At 43.4% G+C, this 26,583-nt stretch overlaps 1 pseudogene; it reads left to right on the top strand.

Annotated features, from left to right (window-relative positions):
* The first annotated feature begins 131 nt into the window (after positions 1 to 131).
* LOC148041092 (uncharacterized) lies at positions 132 to 26,583 on the top strand (annotated as a pseudogene).

Here is a 26,583-nt window from a genome sequence, read left to right as displayed (position 1 = left end):
TAGGGGAGCGGACGGGAGGATGCCTGTGAGTAGAGTGGCCAACTACCATTGATGATGGTTTGAGATATCAGACACTTTTGCTGCCTTCTGTGCCATTGTCTACATCCGCTTTCCCGCCAACCTATGCCCGGATGAGTAACCCAAGGGTTTTCATTGACATCAACATTGGCGGGAAGCCTGAGGGCTTGGAGCTCTTTGTTGACATCACTCCCAAGATGACTGAGAATTTTCATGCTCTCTGCACAGGAGAGTAGGGGGTGGGGAAGTTAGGCAAGCCATTACATTTTATGGGATCTAAGTTTCACAGGGTGATCCCCAAATTCATGTGCCAGGGGGTGATTTCACTAGGAGTGATGGGACAGGTGGAGAGTCAATTTATGGGACCAAGTTTACCAATGAGAACTTCTCAAGAAAGCACACTTGCCCTGGTGTTCTGTCCATGGCCAATGTAGGCTCTAATACCAATGGGTCACAATTCTTTTTGTGCACAGTGTCAACTCCATGACTTGATGGAAAGCATGTTGTCTTTGGCAAGGTGGTTCAAGGCATGGATGTTGTGTAGAAGATTGAAGGTGTTGCGTTCCTGAACGGAAGGACCAGCAGGCATGTGGTTGTTGTGTTGAGAATCTGCCAATCACACCCTATGTATGTCCCTTTGTATGGAACAACTAGGCTAGGAAGATGCAGTTCATTCTAGGAAGAGAGACAGATCCCATAGGCACAGTGATGAAATGTGCTACCAAGAAATCCTATATAATGATGTACTTGACTACCACTTTCATATGATGATAATGCAATAGTACTTGTCTCTTTTGGTCAAGTCTCTGTGTCATTGTCAGTCCTACAAAAGATTGTGTTTATGAGTTCAAGTCTCAATCTTGAAACCTAATTCACTTGTGTAACAGTTGTCTTCTTTGTCAATGTCAACATGAGTAGTATCTTCATCTTCCATCCTCCATAGCTTCTGCCTTTGCCATGCTCTAGATCCCGCATTTCTCACATGGTATCAGAGCCCAGTCGGGGATGGCATAACTCCCTTATCTGCTCTCGCAGTCCCTCTTAACCTCAGGTCAGCTCAAGTCCAGTTCATGGTTCCATTTCTTACCTCTATCCTCACTGAAGCTCCCATGGCAGCCATAGCCAACAGCACCCTGTCAACTTGAAGCTCCTGGATCTCTCTCCATAGGTCATATCTGAACCTGCTCTCTTCTAGACATTTGTTCCTTGACTCCCAAGGCTTCTTTATATCACTTAAGAACTTGACACTGGCCACTCCATAGCTCAGCATTGCTTAAACTGTCAATCTCTGCTCTGTGTCTGCCATAGTCAGACAGGACATACAGCACTTGGAGCTTCTATATCTTACTCTACAGGCCATCTTAGCCCACGATTCCTTCTGGAGAAACATTCCTCTACTCGTGGCGAAACTCCCTAATACATCATAGTCCAACATTGCTCATCATCGAGCCCAGCATTGCGGAAATCTGTAAGAACTGCGCCTGTTCACGAAATTCGTCTCTGCGCATGCAGTACGGGCCGCAATCTGGACAAGGAGATTAGGGCTTTGGTAGAGCATCACATAAGCTACATTTCTATAAAAAAAGTTTTGAAAATGGTCCACCATAGCTCCTGCAATGTTAGAAAAACCAGGCCCCTGTCTCAGAAACCCTAAAATCCACCATAGCCAAAATCCTTCAAACTCAAAAATTCTTCATTTTCTCTCTCCTGACACTCAACCCAAGCCTCTGTCACTTTGATCCAGTGTGTTACTGAAGTTCCCAGCAAGAAAAAGATTCAAGAAGATAAGCATCAACAAAATCAAAGCATCAAGAATCATCATCAAGTTCAACCATAGTATATTTTGATACTACATAGTGTGTTTTCACACTGCCATTGGTTGTGTCTTCTGACACATTAGGCTGGAAAGTTTCAGAAATTTTAAGTTGATTCCATCATGGAAATGCCAAGCATGAAGTCTCTTGGGTGGTTACCTGTTATAAAGAGTAACATTACTCTTGTTGCCCATTTACATTGCATGAAAGACTTGGCTATCTTACTTGCAGAGAGACATGGAGTTGTTCATACTAAAGTGCAATCAGTGATTCCATCTAAAATTTTTGAAGACACTCCAGTTACCTTGGCCATCATGAAGAATGAGATGTCTTTGCTTGAGGGGGACAAAGACATGGACATGAAGACTAAAGTTGCAAGCAAAGTCAAAGAAGAACCAGACCAAGAAGACCATAAGATCAAAGAGCAAAGGAAGAAGGACAATAAGAAGATCAGCCATGAAGACCAAAAGACACACTTTGTACTTTCAGGTTGTGATTGAGGAGGGGTGTTGAGAATCTGCCAATCACACCCTATGTATGCCCCTTTGTATGGAACAACTAGGCTAGGAAGATGCAGTTCATTCTAGGAAGAGAGACAGATCCCATAGGCACAGTGATGAAATGTGCTACCAAGCAATCCTATATAATGATGTACTTGACTACCACTTTCATATGATGATAATGCAATAGTACTTGTCTCTTTCTGTCAAGTCTCTGTGTCATTGTCAGTCCTACACAAGATTGTGTTTATGAGTTCAAGTCTCAATCTTGAAACCTAATTCACTTGTGTAATAGTTGTCTTCTTTGTCAATGTCAACATGAGTAGTATCTTCATCTTCCATCCTCCATAGCTTCCGCCTTTGCCATGCTCTAGATCCCGCATTTCTCACATGTTGAAGACTGTGGCTAGGTGTAACTGGTCTTTTATGTCCCTTGTTTAGCAATAAGGCCGGTGTTGGGTATTGCACTCTTCACATAAACTTAATGATTTTTCTGCACCATGTGCAAATGTTCCATGCCCATAAAATCCAATGTATTCCGAGATCTATGTAATGACAACCTATAGAAATATACTTATTTGTATCCATCTCAAACTCACTGAGAAAAAGAACCTCACAAAGAAGACTAGAACACAAGTCAAAGATGAAGAGCATGAAGAAAACAAGACCAAGAAGATTATGAAGAATAAGAAGATTGAAGACATCATCAAAGGGTGCCAAAGAAGCACAAAGAAGATACTTTCCACTGCTGAGAATTGTTCAAAGAGGAGAGAGAGACAGGGAAAAACACCATATCCATGAGCCTTCAGGCTCTCAAAGTCTTTTCTTCATATTCCATACACAACTGAAAAGCACACTATACAATGTAAAGTAACCTAGTCTTAGTGTTGACTAGACTAACTAACTCTAGTCAAGTCATCTACTAACACAAACCCAACTTATTCACTGTAGTCACATGGAGACAACACACACCTAGCTGTCTCATAGATGTCGGTTACACACCAAGACAAACTGATGGGTGGAGCTTGATTTCTGACACTCCCCCTCAAGCTCAAACCAAAAACTCAAACCATCTGCATCACTCCAAGTAGCTGTCTAAAGTGAATGAACTTATCTTTACCAAGTGATTTGGTAAAGATGTCTACTACTTGGTCTTCAGTCTTCACATGCTCCAAGTCAATCTGATCTGCTAAAACCATTTCCCTGATGAAATGGTAGTGAACCTCAATGTGTTTCGATCTTGCATGATATACAGGATTGGTTGCTAACATGACACTGCTCAAATTGTCATAGTACAGCTTGACTTTGCTATCCAAGTGTACTCTCAAGTCATTCAGTAACTTCTGTAACCACTTAGCTTCATAGGCCGCTAAGGCCGCACCACGATACTCTACTTCCATACTGGACAATGAAATTGTAGGCTGTTTTTTACTCTACCAACTGATCATGCTACTACCCAATCCAAATGCATAGCCGCTGGTTGACCTCCTGTCATACGTGCAACCAGCCTAGTCAACATTAGTGTACCCCATCAAGTCAAGGGGTTTCCCATATGCATAAAATAGCCCATGATCTATGGTACTCTTTACATATCTCAGAATTCTCCTGACTGTATCCAAGTGTGGTTTGCGAGGCTTTTGCATGAAGTGACTGATCAGCCCCATAGCATAACTCAAGTCAGGTCTAGTGATCGTGAGATAGATCAAGCTACCTACCATCTATTTGTACATAGTAACATTCTCAATCTCTGTCCCAACATCAATCAGTAGCTTGACATTCTGCTCTAAAGGCGTATCCATAGGCTTGCAATCAACCATGCCATATTTCCGTAACATGTCATGAGCATACTGCTTCTGTAGCAGCCATATGCCTTGAGGTGTAGAGACAACCTCAATCCCCAAAAAATATTTCAGCTCTCCAAGGTCCTTGACCTTAAACTCAGCCTGTAAACATGTCTTTATTTTAGCAATCCCATTTTCATCATCTCCTGTAATGATTAAGTCATCAACATAGACAATTAGGAAAACATAGCCACTATCTGTCTTCTTCACAAACAGACTATGATCAGCATCTCCCAATCGGAAACCATGTTGCTGCAAATAACTGATGTGAGCATTCCATGCTCTGGGTGCTTGTTTCAGCACATATAATGCATTTTTCAGCCGACATACATGTGTTGGAAATTCTGGATGCACATAGCCTTCAGGCTGTTCTATGTAAACCTCTTCTTGTAATTCTCCATTGAGAAAGGCATTCTTTACGTCCATCTGCCATAGTTTCTAGCCTCTAGCTGCTGCCAAAGCAATCACAGTTCTAACTGTAGCCATCTTTGCTACAGGGCTGAAAGTCTCCTCATAATCAAGAACATACTGATGTGCATACCCTTTTGCAACCAGTCTGGCCTTGTATCTTTCCAATGATCCATCTGATTTACATTTCACCTTATACACCACTTGCATCCAATAGGTGTTTTTCCCTCAGGCAACTGTACCAAATCCCATGTACCATTTTCAGCCAAAGCTAAATATTCCTTATCCATAGCAGCACGCCAATTCTCATCTGCAACTGCCTCATCAAACTTACTTGGTTCTCTAAAACTTGTTACTTTTGTCATATAACCATAATGATGGGCTGAATATCCAGTGTAAGTATACCTATCAACAGGTCGCCTGACCCTTTCTGATCTCCTGAGCTGTATCTCACTGTGAACTTGCCTCTCATGAGGCGGCACATAACGGCTCTGCCTAGCACCTGGCGTCATAATAGATGGAATCCCCAATTCACTGTCTAAGCTGTCACTCCTAGATGAATCATAACCTACAGTGAGTGGACCTGTTACATCTTCAAAAACCTTTTCTTTTCCCTTATCTGTTCTCCCCCTCACTGACATATCCGTGTCAGTGGATGCAGTAGTGCGACTTCACAATCGTCCTGTCCAAGGACTCACTGTAGATGATACATCACCTATTTGACCACTCATGGAAGTACTCTTTGCAGGAGTATTTTTAGCATGACTCATCCTAGGTGAGCCATCAGTAGGCACTACAACAGGATTCCCATACCAGGATGCTAACTCATCAAATACCACATCTCTGCTTATGAGTGTCTCATGCGAAGAAGGTACACAACACTTATAAGCTTTCCGTTCCTGTGCATATCCTATAAACACACTTTTCACTACCTTAGGATCCAATTTCTTCCTCTTCTCATCCGGTATATGCACATATGCAATGCTGCCAAATACCTTCAAGTGAGAAATATCAGCTTTATGACCATACAGCCGCTCATACGGAGTGACATCATGAATCTCTGCTATAGGGGTTTGATTCAGCACATAGATAGTAGTCATCATTGCTTCAGCCCAATAACCATTTGGCAGACATTTTTCATTCAGCATAGCTCTAGTTGACTCCATCAAAACCCTGTTTTTCCTCTCTGCAACACCGTTTTGCTGTGGTGTATAACTATATGTGAGCTGTCTTCTGATCCCATATTTAGCAAGATACCTGTCAAAGTAATTTGAGACATATTCACCTCCTCCATCTGATCTCAAACATGATATGTAACAGCCCAATTCTTTTTTAGCATGCTTCTTGAAGTTTTGAATGCATCAAACACATCATCCTTATGCTTCAAAATATAAAGCGAAGTGTATCTGCTAAAATCATCAATGAATGAGACATAACATCGTGCACCGCCAAAAGAAGCATTATGTGAAGGACCCCAAACATCAGAGTGCACCAACTGTAAAGGCCTAGTGCTATTTTTTACATGTCTCATGAAAGGAAACCGTGCCTGCTTCCCAAACTGACATGCAAGGTATACATGACCAAAATCATTATACTTGAATTTAGTTAATCCAAGTACTACTTCCTTCTGCTGCATAGATTTCAGCTTTTGTACATTGACATGTCCAATCTGCTTGTGCCAAATCTCTATATCCCGAATGGCACTCTCATCATGAGCAAACATGGCTGCCTTAAGTCCCGGAATGGTCGCATCCAAAGTAAACATCCTGCCATCTCTTTTGCCCTTGGCAATTAGCTTGCAGCCATTTCCATACTCCTCAATGAAACACCCATCTTTGTTAAACCTCACTTGCAAACTCTGTTCTACCATTTGACCCACAGACAACAGATTCTTTGTTATGGTCGGTACATGTAAAACATCATGCAGGCCTTTCTTCTTGCCATCAGGCATCATAAGAGGAACAATCCCTTTATGCTTTATGTCATGTTGGGTGTCATCCCCAGTACATATATGACCATGTATACCTACGACCATCTCATCAAACCACTCTCCATGAGGTGTCATGTGGTTTGATGCTCCAAAGTCAATGTACCATCTGTCATCTCTATCATGTCTCGATGCATTTCTAGATACATGCTGCATGGCAAAGAGTCTATCAACTGGCTCATCATGAGCATCACTGGAAGATGCATAGTGCCCTTGCTGTCTTCCCTTTGCCTTCATATCTCCCTGCTTCTTGTAACAATCCTTTGAAATATGCCCATATCGGCCACAATAATGGAAATCCTTGTCCCTATTGGACTGATTAGATGACTACCATGAACCAGATCCACCACCTCTACCTCGGGGTGATCTCCCCCTGCCTCTAAACCCGCCAGATCCACGTTGGACTTGTGTATTTGCACCATGCCAATTACTCTACTGCTGCTGCTGTCCATAAGCATTATGAGTGTCACCACGACCTCTAGATCCTCTACCACGCTGGCTAGAGTATAACACAATGTCTCTACTCTGAGATGCACTGGAACCTGTATTCAAATCAAGTTTGATTTCCTCATGCAGCAACAAAGCAACTAGCTCTTCCCAGCTAGGGGGCTCTTCTCTGACTGAAATGGAAGTGTCAAAAGCATTGTACTCTTCGCCTAAGCCATTCAAGGCAACAACAATCATATCATCTTCTGATACACTTGAGCCAATGGTAGCAAGTTGATCAGCTATGGTCTTAATCTCCGTGGTATACACCTGGATGCTCTTGCCATTCCTAGACATGTTGTTGAACTGCTGTTTCAACAGGATCTTCCTTGCATGTGTCATGGTTCCATAATTTTTCATCAGTATGTTCCAAGCATCCTTTGGAGTCTCACATCCAGTGATTTGAATTACCATAGCATCAGATATACATAGAGAAAACCAATGCAGCACCTTGCATGCTCTTTCATTCCATAGCCTGTAAGCTCTTTTTTGTTCATTAATTGGATTCTGTGCAGGCAACTTAGGAGCAACCTCATCTCTTGTACATAGATCCCAATAACCTCTGCCAACCAGAAAGTTTTTCATTTTGAATTTCCATAATGCAAAGTTCTTGTTGTCCAACCTCTCTCCAACTATCTGAGTGATATTGCCAGTCCCATGTGCATTAGCCATGATGCAATAGACTGTCTATCAAGTGCCTAACTCCTTGCAGACCAATAAGTATGATTGACCAAGTTCAGTCCGTAACAGTTTATGACAATTTTCTGCACTAAATTGCAGGAAAAAATAGGGTATTTCAGCCCACAGACACCCCAAAACAACCCACAAACAAGTGGTCTCAACTGTAGGTATAACTGTCAATACATAAGCTATGTGTTTGCTTCAGCTTAAGCTTCTGTAACCTCACTGCTAGGGTACATACATCCAGTCTGAAAACTGTAAATTGTGAGTAACCAGTAGCAATTTCAAGTCCAAAACTGAGTGGTAATCATGTCATACATGTTCCAAAATCTCCCAGATAGCCGCTAGTACATTTGGCAGTCAAGATAGAGCATAGAGACACAAAACAATGCATAACTAGCACATACAAGTGTCAACAAATTTAGTTGCATATTGCAGTCAACTAAAATTAAGCATAACAAGCTCCAAGCAACTCCAAAAACGTCTTCCAATCATGTCATACATTTACTTTGTAGTGGCAAGTTCAATACATGAGCATCTGAGTAGGCATAGACAACCTCTCTTCGTTGACCAATGGCATAAACTTCATGAACTGTTTGTAATTAACCAAGACAGTGTGACTGCATTTATTTCAGCTTCAAAATTCAGTTTTCAATGATGCTCATTGCTTGCTTCAATCCTCCATACATTCAGCATGTATAGGTCAGTTCATATAGATGATAGAACCCCCAAGATGACTTGTATTGCTTCAGTAATACACAATGCTTGTCATTGACTGTGTATGACAGTTTTCAGCCACTAACATACTTCAGATTTGAGTGATTTCAGTGAGCAACTTCAGCTCAAATGCATTACATCCGGTACATATGGCTTCTTGACATACATCTTGGCTCCAGTGTTGCTTCTGGGTATGTATGAGTGCTTCAAGCTCATGCCAAACAAGTGTATATGCTTTGTAGTGGCTGTATATAGCAGGCCACTGTTTATGACAGACCTGTGATCTCTGTTTTTAGCTCATAAGTGAGTTCTCACATAAGCAATCACACCTTGTACTCTTCAAGTACTTTCCACTAGTCTCTGTCAGGCATTTAGCCACTTTATATCACTTGCATATGATGTTTCCAACCACGAAGATGTCTGCAAAAACAGGCGCAGTTTGTGCAGATCTGTCCTCTGCTCTAACAGCTCGATTTGATGATGGTGATGATGATGGAGCACACACTAGTGCTTAATACCCCCTTCACAAGGCTCTAAACAAGCCACAAGCTGTAGCTTGAACCATAGAGTAGGCAATCACACAATGCCTACCATCCATCACAATTACAGCTTGTTTGATCTTTTAGAACCCTTGATCTTCCACTCCTGCAAGTCTTCTTGACTTCCTCCTGATCCAGAGAGCTCAACGTGGCAATGCTTTGATACCATGTTCAAAGAGGAGAGAGAGACAGGGAAAAACACCATATCCATGAGCCTTCAGGCTCTCAAAGTCTTTTCTTCATATTCCACACACAACTGAAAAGCACACTATACAATGTAAAGTAACCTAGTCTTAGTGTTGACTAGACTGACTAACTCTAGTCATGTCACCTACTAACACAAACCCGACTTATTCACTGTAGTCACATGGAGACAACACACACCTAGCTGTCACAGATGTTGGTTACACACCAAGACAAACTAACGGGTGGAGCTTGATTTCTAACAAGAACCAAAAAAAAAAAACTCCTCTAGTAGATTTTTATTTCCCGTAGTGGATCTTATTTCCCATAGTGGATGAAAAAACGCTTACCAAGATGTAAAGTTTCAAGCCTTAACTTGACTAGGTTGCCAACGAGCTAGTCTCCTGGTCCATGTTCACATGCAGGGGGGGCAAAAACCAGCGAGGGTAGAGACTCATCATTTGATGGGGGGTGTTGAGAATAGCAAATGATGCTTGATATATGTGTCCAAAAGAGGTTGGAAGATAGACATATGATGTACGCTCTAGGAAGAGATGACAGATCCCATAAGCACAATGAGGAAAGTAGAATAACCCAAAAGCTATATAAGCATGTACTTGGCTCTTATTTCAATGAAATGGTACTATTAGTTTGAGTCACTCAAGACTGTCTTTATGAGTCCAAGCTAATCTATCTTGGAACTTAATTCACTTGAGTTACAATCCCTTGTTTTGATAATGTATTGTGTGTTTGACTTGCGTCCACCATAGCTAGCTAGCTCTAAATCTGTGTTTCTCAACAATGTGCTAGCCATCATCAACCTACCATTTTCAGACAAAGATGAGTATTACAAGCAACTAGCAAGGATGACACGTGAGTCTCGTAAAGCTGCCACATCCCAGCTATACCAAAGGGTGAGACCCAACCTTCAGCACCACTTTTCATGATGGCTAAAAGCCCTAGTCGATGGCAAACTCCTATTCCTTTCCATATTCTATCTAATAGACTTGAGCCCCAAGGGATTCTTAAGTGCTTGATAAAGAAGCTAGTTGGTAACCCAGCCACCAATCTCACAAGCAGTTAGAATGTAGTGATTCAGATGACAAGTACGAGGGTTGCTACTCTATGAAAGAGGAAAGTGAAGAAGAGGCTAAAATGATAGAGTATGACACAGATGGCCGATTGATTGAACAAATAAGAGTCGAATCCAAGCCATGGAGAGCCGATGCTTTTAGAATCAAAGAAGTGAATGTGACCGCACTTGGTTGGATCACTTAGACGTGATGGACTATGAGCAAGTAGGGCTAGTCGAGCCTAGTGTTGCACCTCTCTTCAGAATGGAATCAACCTCAGAGGAGATGTTGTGAGAAATGCAGGATCTAGAGCATGGCAAAGGCGGAAGCTATGGAGGATGGAAGATGAAGACACTACTCATGTTGACATTGACAAAGAAGACAACTGTTACACAAGTGAATTAGGTTTCAAGATTGAGACTTGAACTCATAAACACAATCTTGTGTAGGACTGACAATGACACAGAGACTTGACAGAAAGAGACAAGTACTATTGCATTATCATCATATGAAAGTGATAGTCAAGTACATCATTATATAGGATTTCTTGGTAGCACATTTCATCACTGTGCCTATGGGATCTGTCTCTCTTCCTAGAATGAACTGCATCTTCTTAGCCTAGTTGTTCCATACAAAGGGGCATACATAGGGTGTGATTTGCAGATTCTCAACACCCCTCCTCAATCACAATCTGAAAGTACAATGTGTGTAGAGGCTTTAGTGAGAGCAGTACCTGCAAAGTGTGGGCATACCACAAACATGGCAAAACACCAGAGGCTGTCGCAGAAAAGGCTAAGTGTGGGTACCATAAACATGGTGAACATCCAGAGGCTGTAACAGGGGCCTCACAAAGTGTACAGAGGCTATAGTACAAGGCTACATGAGGAGTTTACAAAGCTTATGAAAGGAACATTAAGGCAGGTACAATGCTTTTAAAACATAAAATGAGAGACAAGGACCGATAGGCCCTTGTGGTCTTTTTCAGCATATGATTTCTCTTTGTCAGCATGGAAAATCTTCTTGTCTTTCATCTTTGGTTCTTTAGCTTTGAATGATGTGTTCTTTTGGTCTTCATGGTTGATCTTCTTATTGTCCTTCTTCCTTTGCTCTTTGATCTTATGGTCTTCTTGTTCTGGTTCTTCTTTGACTTTGCTTGCAACTTTAGTCTTCATGTCAATGTCCCCCTCAAGCAAAGGTATCCTCTTTGAGGTAGTGGAAATGTCTTCAAAATCTTCTGATGGATTCATTGATTGAACTTTGATGTAGACAACTCCATGTCTTTCTGCAGTTAAGGTAGCCAAGTCTTGCATGCAATGTAAATGGGCAACAAGAGTAATGTTACTCTTTATGACAGGTAACCACCCAAGAGACTTCATGCTTGGCATTTCCATGATGGAATTAGCTTAAAATTTCTGAAAATTTCCAGCACAAAGTTGAAATCTAATGTGTCAGACGACACAACAAATGGCAGTGTGAAAACACACTATGTAGTATCAAAAGATACTATGGTTGAACTGATGATGATTCTTGATGCTTTGATTTTGTTGAAGCTTATCTTCTTGAATCTTTTTCTTGCTGGGAACTTTAGTAACACAGTGGATCAGAGTGAAAGAGGCTTGGGTTGAGTGTCAGGAGAGAGAAAATGAAGAATTTTTGAGTTTGAAGGATTTTGGCTATGGTGGATTTTAGGGTTTCTGAGACAGGGGCCTGGTTTTTCTCAGATTGCAGGAGCTATACTTGATAAATTTCAAAAATTTTTACATGCCTAGGAAACTGACTTCATGAGCTATCAAAGCCCTATGATAATTGTCAAGATCATGGACTGTATGAAGCATGCAGGCAACTCGATCTGATTCGACGCAGTTCAGGACAGCAATGACGAATTTGTGCCATGCCGGGATCAGGGCGCAGCAATGTGATCGATTTTCGTGCCAGGATGAAGCGCCTTGAGTAGAAGAACAACTCCCTAGAAGAAATCAAGAGCTGAAATGGCCTGGTTGAGAAGTTATTGAAGCTCCAAGTAAGGTAGGTCCTGTCAGGCTATGGCAGACACAGAGCAGAGATTGAAAGTTTAAGCAATGCTGAGCTATGGAGTGGCCAATGTCAAGCTCTTAAGTGATAGAAATAAGACTTGGGAGTCAAGGAGCAAATGTCTAGAAGAGAACAGGTTCAGATATGACCTATGGAGAGAGATCCAGGAGCTTCAAGTTGATAGGGTGCTGCTGGCTATGGCTGCCATGGAAGCTTCAGTGAGGATAGAGGTAAGAAATGGAACCATGAGCTGGACTTGAGCTGACCTGAGGTTAAGAGGGACTGAGAGAGCAGATAAGGGAGTTATTCCATGCCCGACTGGGCTCTGATACCATGTGAGAAATGCGGGATCTAGAGCATGGCAAAGGCGGAAGCTATGGAGGATGGAAGATGAAGATACTACTCATGTTGACATTGACAAAGAAGACAACTGTTACACAAGTGAATTAGGTTTCAAGATTGAGACTTGAACTCATAAACACAATCTTGTGTAGGACTGACAATGACACAGAGACTTGACAGAAAGAGACAAGTACTATTGCATTATCATCATATGAAAGTGATAGTCAAGTACATCATTATATAGGATTGCTTGGTAGCACATTTCATCACTGTGCCTATGGGATCTGTCTCTCTTCCTAGAATGAAGTGCATCTTCCTAGCCTAGTTGTTCCATACAAAGGGGCATACATACGGTGTGATTGGCAGATTCTCAACAGATGTGACCACCAGGGGGGACTCCTCCTCTAGTGAGGGTTGGGAGTTTAACTCAAAATCAGAAGAAAACTTTGAGAGCGATCTAGAGATACCATGACCACCTAAATCCAAATGCACCAAGGGGGACTTGCTAGTTCATCTAAGGTGAAGACGATTGAAGGAGGAAAAGAGAGGATGACCAAAGGGGTCAGAGAGGTTGAACAACAAAGGAAGCCCTAGGACCTACTAAAGTGCTTCACTAAATTCAAGAAGGGAGATATGATAGTGATCTTGTTGGGAGTGAAGAGGCACAAACAGGCAAGCAAACTGATAGAAGAGCCTGCCAAAGTCAAGGAAGTCAACTTAGTAGGGGAAGGGGAGAACCCTCGACCCGTGTTAGTAGCCACATGACCTGATCAAGCAAGAGGATGCTGATCTCATTGTTCTCTTGGGAGAGTATATAGATGTGTTTGCTTGGTCCTTAGAAGAACTCAAAGGATTCGATCCAAGAGTCATGATGCATAACATTTGAATGAGTTCTAGCAAAATACCAGTAAAGTAGAGACCTTACCCGATGAATCCAAAGAATTCTCAAATCTTCAAGGAAGAGATCGAGATTGATAAACTATTGAAGGCCAAATTCATCTATGAGATTGAGCACATGGACTGGGTGTCACCCATTGTGATTTTCCTAAAAAAGAATTAAAAAAATCTAAGTGTGCATAAACTATAAAAAAGTCAATGTTGCAACTAAGAGAGAAAATTATCCATTTCCCTACACAGAGCATGTGCTCAAGAGAGTAGTGGGAAAAGAAGCCTATAGTTTCTTGGATGGCTTCTCATGCTATAATCAAGTTCAAGTGCACCCTGACGATAGACACAAGATTGCATTCCCCATGGAATGGGATGTGTTTGGTTACATAGTCATGCCATTTGGTTTGACTAATGCACCTGCCACCTTCTAGCATCTAATGTGCACCATATTCAAGGACATGCTTAAGCAAGAACTAGAGCTATTCATGGATGATCTATGCATGCACTTTAATTGGGTTGAATACCTAAATAAGCTTCATGCAATCTTTGAATAATGTGGATTGTGTAGAGTCTCTTTGAACCCCTTGAAATTCTAGTTCTGGGTAAAACACAGATTTATTCTAGGGCATGTGGTGTCCCAAAAATGGTATTGCAAGTGACTTTTATAAGTTATTGATCATATTCAAGTGGATCGAGGAGTGCCAACATGCTTCGGAGGAATTGAAAAAGGCTCTCACTACGGCACCTATTCTATGAGTCCCAAATTGGAGCATGACCTTCCATGTGCACATTGATGCATCAAAGCTTGTGGTGGGAGCTATTTTGTTCTAGCATGTTGAATGCAATCTTGACTATCTGATGAGCTTTGCTAGTAGACAACTCATGAATACAAAGATGAACTACTCCATGATGGAGAGGGAAGGACTGCCCATGGTATTTGTTGTAAAGAAGTTTCGGCATTATCTTTTGGCTACGCCTTTCATATTCTTTAGTTTTACTAAAAAAAACCCAATGACATAGGATGAAAAGCTAGATGATCACTTCTGCTTGTAAAGTTTGACTTCTCTATGGTGGTACACAAGGGCAAGTAGCATTACATGGCCGATCACATGTCTCGCATACCCATAAGAGAAGCCGCAGGGGATTATAGATGACCTACCTGATGCACACCTGTTTAGCATGTCTAGCAAAAAGGAATTGTTCAGGGTAGACTTAACGCCATATTGGGCAGATGACATAGTCCAAATCTTAGAGCATGGATTGCTTAACAGACCTATCAAAAAGGCCAAGCTAAAGTGCCTTATCCTTAAGATTCAACCCTATTAGTTAATTACTGACCAACTGTATAGATTGGGACATGATGGTATTGTGAAGATGCATATGTGAGTACAAAATGCATGATGTGTTGACTGAAGCACATGTTGGAATTTCTAGAGGGCACTTCAACAGAGATACCATGGCCTGCAAGGTGCTACAATTTCAATTGTGGTGGTACCAAAGGGCACTTCAGCATTGTGACGAGTACTAAAGGACCAAAGTCCCTATTTGTAAAGATAAGATGGAGTTGACCCCAATCATAGCATGAAACCCCTTTGAAAAATGGAGAATCGATTTCATTGAGTCAATCAGTCCTGTAGCATAGTACTCCTAGGCTAAGTACATCATAGTAACCACATTGACTATCTCACAAAATAGGCCAAAGCTTGAGCCACCAAGAAGAAGGATACTGGAACTACAACTGAGCTCCTTTGGGAGCAGGTGGTCTCATGATTCTACTGCCCCATCAAGCTAGTTAGTGACTAAGGCACGCACTTCATTAATGAAGTGATTGCTCGTTTTTTGTTCACATTCTTGATCATCCATAGGAAATCATCACCTTACCACCCTCAAGTCAATAGTCAGGTGGAATCTACGAACAAAATCCTAGTGAATATCCTAACTAAAGTGGTCTTTGCGCCTCATGCAGCAACTGGGATAATAAGTTCATGGCAGTACTATGGGCCTATAGGACAGCCTATAAGGCAACAGTGTGGCAAACATCCTTCAAGCTAACCTAGGGACTGAAGCAATCTTTCCAGAAGATTTTTTCATTCCAAGCTTGAGAGTAGCAGTTAAAGAGAGACAGAATGGAAAGGAGGCATAGATGGAATGCCTAGTAGAGCTAGAATATCTATCTAAGATCCAGCTCTTAAGTAGCCATGCTCTAATGTGTGAAAAAGCATGCCACAAGAGTTGCTTTGAAAAGCATGACAAATAGCGTAACTTCAAGCAAGGAGACCTTGTGTTGTTGTACTCCGTGAAGGACCATAAGAAAAATATAAAATTCAAAGGATTAGGACACTTCAAGGTCTGCAACATTAGTCAAACCAGCAATATTGAGCTTGAGACCTTACAGGTAGAGGGCATAGGCTTGTTCAATGGTAGTTTCCTCAAAAAGTATCACCCTCTAACCCACCTAATGTTGCAACCACTTGTCAATGTGAGAGTAGCCACTATCATAGAGATTGAGGACATGGACGAGAAAGCAGTAGTATGTACTTACTTGCAAATAGCAGTCACTACTCCAAAAACACACGCTTTCAATGTGCTTATGGATGAGGGAGCTAAATTCAGCATCCTTACCCATGAGCATTGGACTCTCATTGGTTAGCCCCAATTGTAGCCCATGAATGCTAAGCTCAACCCGTTTCAGAGAAAAGTCCTATCCATAGCTGGGAAAGTGCAAAGTAGTGGTCTCTATTGAGACTAAAAGCTTCCTCATGATCTTCTATGTGTTACCTAACACTAAGGCCATTGGTAGGGAATCGTTGGTTGGGCCATACATTCAAGAAGCAAGCCCATAACAATTTTGACTACGACTCATAGCACATTCACCTAGTTATTGGCAGAGTACGCATAGTGATGGTTTTTAGCAAGGGCAGTGTAGCTCCATCTAAGCTCGCAGAGCCATTGGTAGGGAAGCCTAGTGCAAAGTCTTAGGAGAGGAATCGTGACTCGTCCCACCCCACCCCACTAGGGCAAACTGACCACAAAACCCAAAGAAGACTCGTCCCACCCCACCCCACTAGGAGAGGAATCGTGACTTGTCCCACCCCACTAGGACAAACTGACCACAAAACCCAAAGAAGACATGGCCCAGACCATTGAGCCATAGCTCAAATGGGTGCCCAAATGACAATCACGACCACTTAAAATCCAACCTAGACATAGACGCATAATCCACGAACATCACACCCTAAGCCTAAGTGACAAGGTTGGCGGTATACAACCAAACAAACGGCTAAGCTGCAATGGGTACCTAAAGCACTATTGTGTGCTCAAGGCTATTATAAAGGAAATAACTAGATTTGGTTTCCTAAGATCACGATTTCCATGTGCGTTAGTCGCCACCTCCTAGCCCATCTTCAAAACCTTCAAGGCCACACCGAGAATTGAGAAGCTGCTTGAACTAAATGCCACCAAACCCATAAAGTCTCAACAGGTTTATTGACCAAAACTGCAACTTATTGCCCCTAAACCAACAAAACTTGACACTCTCAATATCCTTGTTGTTCCACAAGTAGGGAGCCATGCAACCTCAAAGCTCCTAGATAAGCCCCTCACATAGGTTGCTAATGAGAGCTGCATTGACCAGTTCGGAAAAAACCCTACTTCAATGCTCGATTCGAAGCGTGCAAGCGCTCAAGGCTTGAATCCATTGGTCCCGGCAATGGAACCAAAATGTGGGAGCTTTTGCTCAATTGCCAAGACCCACGAACCACTTATTGTTCAAGCGTTCCAAGCCAAGCACTGATGGCTATCTCTCATATAGCCGACGCGCCATCCATATCTACGGGTGTAGTGAGCTTACCTCCATGCCGATCGAGTTACCTCCTCCCTCGTGCACTTTGATAGCTCCACGATCCAAGTGCAAGCTTCAAGCAAGCTCCATCCTCAAGCTCCATGCTGCAAGCTCCATTGCTACGAGCAAAACAAGAGAAGATAAGAGAAGAGAATAAGAGAGGAGAAGATGGAGAGCTTCTCCTTCCCGGTCCCTCACCCTCACACACTCACTCCCTCACACTCTCACACTCCCTCTCTCAAGCACAAGCTCAAGCAAGCAAGCAAGCAAGAAGAAGAAGAAGAAGAAGAAGAAGAAGAAGAAGAAGAAGAAGAAGAAGAAGAAGAGGAGGAGGAGGAGGAGGAGGAGAGCCACTTTTGGCCACACACAAGAATGAGCTTCTCATTCACTTTTCAACTTTATATACAAAACCCTAAATCCCTTTTGGGCGGTCATCCCCTTATCCCCTTTTTTACATGGCCGGTCGTGGCCTACGCCCTTTTTCCCATTGTCCTTCTATCTTCCTAGCTTCCTTTCCACCACCCATCTACATTTACAAATTGCACGGGTGAGAGCCCGGCACTCCTTGAATTAAACCATGATGCACTTGTGCTCTTTTACTAAAGTATTGACTTGCGCTTTTCCTTGCGCGCCTTTCTCCCTTATTTAGGACTTTTCTCCTTGTGCATCTTTGTCTTCCATTTCTCTTTCCCTTGGCCTTTGTCTTCTGCTTTAGCTTTTCCGGACTTTCCACCTTCGTTAGTTTGAGGGTTAACATTATCCCCCTCCTAGATGAGTGTCACTCCCATCGCACTCACCGTCGTAGGTAGCAGGCTTTAGCATGCACCGAAGACGTGGGTGGAAAGGACGTCTGTGGTTTTGCCATGGCGGAGTGTTGGTAGTGGTGGGAAGGAAGGCCGTTGGGGGCCTATGTGGCTAGTGGTAGGGCTATTCTTTGTGGGGATTGCACTGATGGAGTACAAGTGGCAGTTTGTTGGGGATTCTGCACTTGACGATTCTTGGTGGGCTTGCAGGATGATAAAGGATAGGAATTCACAGCTGCGTGTCGATGAAGAGCAAACAACACTTTTGTTGGAGTCTTCAATACCTGCAATTGAAAACCTCTCCTAAGCGGTCTCTCCTTAGGGGTAGTGCTAGTCTTCTCTATCATGCACAAGACATAGTTTAAATAGTTTCAGAGACATGTCAAACTCTAAGAAAGCTGAGAGTATTGTCCTGCACTTGAGGACCCAAACTGTGTATATATTTTGGTGCAGATATTATGTGAGTGCTCGTGCATACTTAGATATTATGTAGTTAGAAGACCACAGGTTGGTTTCTCATAACGATGTGTGGATGAAGCAAAGTTGTCCATGTTGAGAAGAAGTACACGTGAAGGTGTATGCGACATCCTTTGCATTGTGACTGCACGATGTAACATAATTGAACACAGGGACATTGCACTATCGGTAGCTGGTAGCTATTGGACTTGTGTGATGAGGACAGTGTACTTTTTATGGCCATTCGTATAGTGCTTACCACAATTGATTGCAATGGTATTAAGGCAGACTGCAAGAGGGAATCGTGTGAATGGGTCAGGGTGATAGGTCTAACCATAGGCGAGACAAGCTTCCTAGGTATGTCCTGCCCTTGATGTGCCCTGAACTATTGTGGGTGATGCTAGGGGGCTAGGGGACTAGGGACGGAGCCAGCCGACCAAGGTCACTAGATGCACCTAATTTGAAGACCCCTAAGTGTTGTGCTGTGATCGTGGGTGCTTCTTATCGTTTCTTTCTTTTCTTTTCTTTTTTTCTTTTTCTGTTTTCTTTTTTGTTTCTTTTTCTTATGCTTTTTTATTTATTTATTTCTTTCTTTCTCTTTTTTTTCTTTTTTTTTTAGTTGCCAGAGTACAACCATTGCAATATGTTGAGGCTATCAGCCTTTCAATGGGTTGGGAAATGTCAAGCTTTGAAGGCTCAGGAAATGGATATTACAATGATGATTGTGGCCTAGCCTCATTGTTAGAGAAGCAGTTGTTGAGATGGGGAGATACACTTGAGATATTGCAAACTTCTTTGCGACATATGATGTTGGTACAATTGAGGTAACAACCGTCGTGAGCCCACTGTAGAGCTTGACCCATGAAGAGAGCGTAGCCCATGACTATGCTTTGGTTCGTGCGATGTGGGCACTCCCAAGGGTGATTTTTCGCGTTTGGCAGCGTGGCTTTGTCGCGGTTCTTTGTGAGGTTGGTGGTCTTGCGGTGACTTGGGCATTGAACACATTTGCACGAAGACCTGTGTCATCCTGCATCCACTTATCACTTCATGAGAGTATATGCAAGTTGCATGCATCAAGTACAATGAACAAATGCAATCATGATAAGATATAAATTTTTCAAAATCCTATGATGCTGATTGCGATGCCTATTCTAGTGCTTGTTAAAGACGTGGCATATATTAGCAATAGGTAAGGAAAGTGTGTACAAGACTTGGGGAGCCTGCCCCTTTAACCATCAAAAGACAAAAAGTTATGGCAGGATGGCCTTTGCTAAGTTGCTTGTATATCATAGGGGCTACTCGATTTGCACGAGGCAGGGTGAGTCCCGGTGGTCAAGCGCGACTGAGGCTCTACTGGTGAGGGGCTCTTGTGAGGTTGGGCAGGGAAGATGTCGGCAAGGACCTGAATGGTGTAGCCTCTGGCTGCAATCGTTTCCAAAGTGCTTTTGAAAAATACGTCAAATTCTTCCTTGTCTCGAGCTGCCCTTTCTGCCTTTGAGCACCTGGTGCCCGAGCATCTGTTGGGGGCTTGCACAACCGATGTTGCCATACCTTGTGTGCTTCTTTAAGCTTATACTCCCCTGGCCTGGGGATTCTTCAGCCTACATCTAGGGCAGTGTCACTTGGGACCTCCTTTCTTTGCCTACCTTTTGAGAGTAGACACGTAGCGCACCGACGAAGGAGCTTGTGCTGTATGTTCCCTTCAACAAAGGAGAGTGTCTTTGCAAGCCAGATGCCCTAGGTGCTCCATGTCTTCCACGTCGGGGGACCTGTAAAATGCGAACCAAGGATTAGGCCTTGATATAGGATAAAACCATTCGCATGAAAGGGATTATAGTGTGGGTTATCAAGCGCATATGATGCGAAGGGGAGGGGTGAGGCATGCAATGTTTGTTGTAGAGGGATGGTCCCCATGATGATGTTCATTTGGCCTCCAGCCATTAGCAGATCTTGGCTCATGCTAAGTTACGTGGACTAGTTGTCATGGAGTGGGGCAGAGCACATCCTTGGAAGGATAGACCGGAAAGGGAAAAGGTGTATGGGAAGGGACGGTACCCTGTCTACACCATCAGGGATGTTGGTCAGGGCTTCCTATAGTGGCAATGAGGGTTGCATTCCCTCCACTTGGAGGCGGGAATGGTCACACAACTTCTAAATGTGTGGCGAGAGGAGGACCTGAGGAGCTTAGCTTGTTGAACCCAACCCTTCTCCCTACACTTGACTATCATTGCTTGTGTGTGTTGCTATTGTCTATATAGGGTCACAAAATTCATTGTCTATTTATGTACATATTTATGAATCCGTGTCACATCACGAGGATAAAAGCCAATTGTAGAACTCTGGATTGTACTGGAGTGTGGCACACGCATCTAGTACTCTTGGCAGCTTACTCAATATCGATAGATATTTTGCAACATCGAGTAGCATGGAACCTTGTGCGAGTCTACTGGCAATATGTAACTCCTCCTCAGTGAGAACGTTATCAAATAGAGAGTTGTCTTGGCTAGGTTCAGCTAAGTCTGCTCCCCGAATGACAGTCACCACTCGAAAGGAAGTTGGTGCCACATAGGTTGGATCTCATTGAGACCGCCATTTGGCCAATTGCTCCTCTGAGATTGTCATGATTTGGGCTCCTAGTTCGGCCATTGCAACATGGTTTTTACAGCAGCATTGCTCAAATTGACTTCGACCTTCTAATAGTCACTTTAGTTGCTCTATCTCTAAGAGGTTTGGTTGACAAAGCACATCATTGAATGTGACAGTTAAGCGTAGTTCGTCGGCTTCCTCATCTCAGATGAGTCGCATGCGTTCATATAGGAGCCTGTTATAGTGCATGTCAAGATGTTCTTGCTCTTCCCAGGATAAGGGAAATGGCAAGTATTCTTCAAGTTGCTCTTTAGAGAATGCGCCCATGTTTGCGAGGACATAGACATGTGCGAACACTTTGAGCTTAGCATCCAACTTGGTTAAGCATTCTGTGACACTTCTATGTTCAATGAGGGCTTGCTCGGTTTCTATCTCATGCAAGGTTCCAGGAGTTTGCTTGGGCTTTAGCATAGCTGGGGGCTGGCCTAGACGAGCAGGTTTGGCCAATGCTAGGATTTCTTATTCTCTCGGGGTTTCAATGTTTCTCCTGAGGCTTCGCTATTGCGTCATGGTTCTCCTTGGATGTGACTAGTATAGATTTGTCAACCTGTTGTGACAGCATTGTATCTACTCTTGATTGGTCAATGCGAGTTCTTTTGTCGATGGATTGAGTGTTGCACGCAGCCATTGATGGTAACAACTGCTTTGATTTTTCAGAGCACACAGATGTGTTTGAGGTCTCACCGCTTTTAGGAGAGGGATCAATGGGGTCATTGGTGGATGGACACGATGCTTTATTCCTCAACTCTCCCGCGCTCTTGGTGTCAATGTTCTTGGGGTCCACGACCACCTGTGACTACTGTTGTCTTTGTTGTTTTCTCCTCTTTTTCTTGTTTAGTGAAGGTGCATCTCTCAATGACTCAGGACCCTAGACTAGGTCAACCGTTGATGTGCTTGGTTGGGCCTCAGCTTTCTCTCTTTCTAGTGTGTCCTCATGAGACATAGCCACAGCCTGCTCAATAGCTTTGCTAGCTTGTGAGGATACAATTGCCTCTCTTTTTGGAGAGTCTGGCTCTTCAGCCAATTCCCTTGTGTTCAACTTCTCCAGCCTAGGCTTTAGGCACTTTGGAAGTGCTGGAGTTGTCAAGGAAGTTGGTTGCGACACCTCCTCCACAGGTAAACTTCTAAGGACACGTTCTGCAAGGGGCATTGTCACGGCCAAGGGCTGTGACTGCTGTGATCCCTAATTGGAAGTAGTAGCAGCTAGTCCATTGGGCTGGCTACTCTTGGTGGACTGCGGTGTCAGGTCCCTAGGGCGATCGAAAGTGGTCATGTCTTTTGTTGCCCTTTGTGCATTCATCTATGTAGATCGAGCATGAGTTGATCTAGTCACATTAGGTTGTAGAGGCATATTCTTGGGACAACAACTACAGCTAGTGTCATGTCCCAACTCTTGGAAATTTGGAAGCTTTGATGGAGATAGAGATTGAGAGTGAGGAGCCGCCATTGACGACCGCTGTTGTGCTTCCTGTGCCTGTTTTGAAAAAGAGGGTGTAGGAGATCTAAGACTCTTAGGTGGAGTTGGCACTAGCTGAATAATTTGCTTGAGGCTATTAGACGATAGTGCCATTTGCTTTGCTAAGTGATTAGCCTTGCCATGAGCAATGTTGTGCCTATGATGCCTGTTATCCTCTCGGGAAATTAAAGGCTTTTTGGGCACTAATGGTTTTGTGCACGCTCAATGGTTACATATGACATTTGCTTATTAAGCATGCTAGGCTGAGGCTCTTTCTTTCAAACACTCATGTTTGGTTTCTAGCCTCGAGACCTAGAGTTTCTCTTAGATTTCCTCCTACGCTTCATTGCTTTTGATGCAATTTGGCCTTCAGCTAATAGAGGTGGTTTAGTAGGGGGTTTTGGTATCGAAATCCATATGTTACCTACGTAATACCTATGAGCACATAGCAACGCTTTGGATATCCATCGTGGTGTTGTGCTGACCCTCCATCGATGCCTTCGTCTATAAGGCTTGGGCTTCTTTTGGGGTCTTCTACGATATTTGTAAGTCCAAAGCTCGTCCTTGGCATTGTCCCTTGACCTTCTTTTTTCATGCATGGCCTCACTTACTGGTTCTCGTTGTTCGACCTATGCTTGTATCAGCTCTTCCATCAAGTCCTTGCTCTCATTAGTAGGCTTGATTGTTATGTCAGCACCTTCCTTGCCTTTCCCTCGAGGTTGGATGAGGTCACCCTTGCTAAAGGTTGTGACTATCCCCACACCCGGTAGTGTCATTTGTATCCTCTATGCTACATAGTCAACCTCACACTTGGTTGCCCTTTTGAAGGGTTTTCCTAGGAGGGTTTCCTTCCCATAATTAGCACTATTTGGAGGAACATGAAATAGGATAGGAAAGCTTTAAATTTCAATTTTCACAAGGATTTTACACTTCCCTATGAGTGCTTGTGGATGTCCCCCGTAAGGGCTAAGAGTTGCATTAGTCAGTGTGAGCTCTGGTTGACCTAGTAGGGTCCATGCCTCATAGGTCAAGATATTAAAATCTGCTTCTTCATCAATCAGATCATTGATAGTATGCTCTCTTTTCGCTGTGAGTTTGACCCTAAGATAAGCAGGTGGTACTATGTCTTCGTCTTTCAGGTCTTGGCTTGTAAATTTAAGCCTTCTAACAAATGCCCTTGAGTCCCCAACTGCACGACCAGATGTGGATTCTCCACCGATGTCTTGGGTCATCTATGCAGTGCTGCTCAAGGTACATCTCTCGTCAAGAGTGTCATGTCTAGTCATCTTCGCATTCGTAGCTTGCTGATGTTGCATCTTGCTTTGACTAGACACGGTCTGAACACAATGTCTTTGTGTTCTCATGGTATGGCCTTTTTGCCCTTGATGACTAGTTTGGCCCATTGATGTTCTAGGGTCTCTATTTCTTTCTGTTCGGGTATGGGCTTTTGGTTGCTCTTTTACAAGTGAGGATCCATGCTCATGTAGAGCCATTACTACACTAGGGTCTAATTTGGAGGACCTGTCATGGTGTGCGTTTTCTCTCCAACCTACTTGGGGGAGGTGCGGATGGGGCAAAGCCCCTCTGCGGGGGTTCGAGGGGGAGGGGGTAGTCCCCCCTGGCCCGCAGGGCCGTTATGGTAAACACCATGCGCATTTTGGAGTACCATTTATAGCCAAATTTTGAACTACTTGCTCTAAGTTTCAGCCCAATGATGGATTTGTGATGTGCCTTTAGCTCTACGTAGCCTTTGGGGTCAATTTTGGGGTTTAGATGCGTTAAAATTTGAGTTCTAGATACCTGTCTGATTTTGACAGTTTTCTGTTCGATTCTTAGATGTCCGATTTTCAGGAGTCTGGATGTCCAATTTTGGGTTGGTCCAATTGGCCCAGTGGTCCGATTTTGCTCACATCCGATTCTTGAAGTGGTTCGATTCTAGGAATCGGATCGGACAGGGTGGTTTGATTCTAGTAGTCAGACGATTCGACTTTGGGAGGCGGATTGGAAAAGTGGTTCGATTTTCAAAGTGTTTCGATTCTGGGAGTCGGATCAAAAAAGTGGTCTGAGTTTTACGCTAGGACCAATGGTCTGATTTTGACATGTGGTCCGATTTTGGACTGGGTCCGATTCTCACAGTGGTCCGATTCTAGGAATCGGATCGGAAAGTGGTTCAATTTTCGGAGTGGTCCGATTTTCGGAGAGGTCCGATTTTGGGACTCGGACGGCCTGGTTGGACGATGCGGACAACGGCGTGTGGGTTTGTGCACGATGCCTCAAGGTCAACGCCTACTCCACTGAATCATCTAGCGCCTTCTAGATAGGTGCAAAACACTACAAGGAAATGCCACATATGCCTGGAATCACTATGGTGCTCGAATCAAATGGCACTCCAAGGATCTGTGCCCCTATTTTCCCGTTTTAGCCTGTTATACAGCAACAGAAAACCCTACTGTTTGGTTCTTTTTCTTTGTTTTTTCCTACCCTAAATGCATACAAATCACAAAGCAATCACTTATACTACTTTAACATGCTTTTCCAAATCCAAAAAACCAAAACCTACTTGCTAAGGAGATCAAATACCTCTTCAAACTCCCTCGCTTCCTACCTATCTAACTCAAGCACCGGTTCGGGGAAAACCCTACTTCAATGCTCGATTCGAAGCGCGCAAGCGCTCAAGGCTTGAATCTGTTGGTCCTGGCACGAAACCAAAATGTGGGAGCTTTCGCTCAATCACCAAGACCTACGGACCGCTTATTGTTCAAGCGTTCCAAGCCGAGCACTAATGGCTACCTCTCACATAGCCGACACGCCATCCATATCTACGGGTGTAGTGAGCTTACCTCCATGCGGATCGAGTTACCTCCTCTCTCGCGCACTTCGATAACTCCACGATCCAAGTGCAAGCTTCAAGAAAGCTCCATCCTCAATATCCACGCTCCAAGCTCCATTGCCACGAGCAAAACAAGAGAAGAGAAGAGAAGAGAAGAGAAGAAGAGAGGAGAAGATGGAGAGCTTCTCCTCCCCGGTCCCTCACCCTCACACACTCACTCCCTCACACTTTCACTCTCCCTCTCTCAAGCACAAGCTTAAGCAAGTAAGAAGAAGAAGAAGAAGAAGAAGAAGAAGAAGAAGAAGAAGAAGAAGAAGAAGAAGAAGAAGAGGAGAGCCACTTTTGGCCACACACTAGAATGAGCTTCTCATTCACTTTTCAACTTTATATACAAAACCCTAAATCCCTTTTGGGCGGTCATCCCATTATCCCCTTTTTTACATGGCTGGCCATGCCCTACGCCCTTTTTCCCATTGTCCTTCTATCTTCCTAGCTTCCTTTCTACCGCCCGTCTACATTTACAAATTGCACCGGGTGAGAGCCCAGTGCTCCTTGAATTAAACCATGATGCGCTTGCGCTCTTTTACTAAAGTATTGACTTGCACTTTTTCTTGTGCTCCTTTCTCCCTTATTTAGGACTTTTCTCCTTGTGCGTCTTTGTCTTTCGTTTCTCTTTGCCTTGGCCTTTGTCTTAAGCTTTAGCTTTTCTAGATTTTCCACCTTCGTTCGTTTGAGGGTTAACACCAAGTGTGATGTAGACCCCAATCTCCTTCTCCATTGAAAACCTAGGAGATGATGAAGCAGCAAGGGTGCAAAGAGAAGAAGTCAAGAAAGATGCAAGGAAGAGGAGGCATCTAGAAGAGTTAAAGAAGCAAGAGGAAGAGAATGAGCAGGTAAAAAAGATTGAAGAAGAATCGTGCAAAGTAGAGGAAAAAAGAAAGAGGAAGCAGCTAGAGAAGGAGAAGACGTTGAAAAAAGAAGATGATGAGCAACTGGCCTTGGCCATGAGGCTGTCAATTGAGGAGACCTTTCACCCTCAATAG

This window comes from Lygodium microphyllum, chromosome 1 (assembly GCF_053477565.2).
Source record: "Lygodium microphyllum isolate KBCC chromosome 1, Lygodium_microphyllum_v1.1.10, whole genome shotgun sequence".
Taxonomy (NCBI): Eukaryota; Viridiplantae; Streptophyta; class Polypodiopsida; order Schizaeales; family Lygodiaceae; genus Lygodium; species Lygodium microphyllum.
Note: the sequence above shows the minus strand (reverse complement) of the source record. Positions and strands in the feature narration are given on the sequence as shown.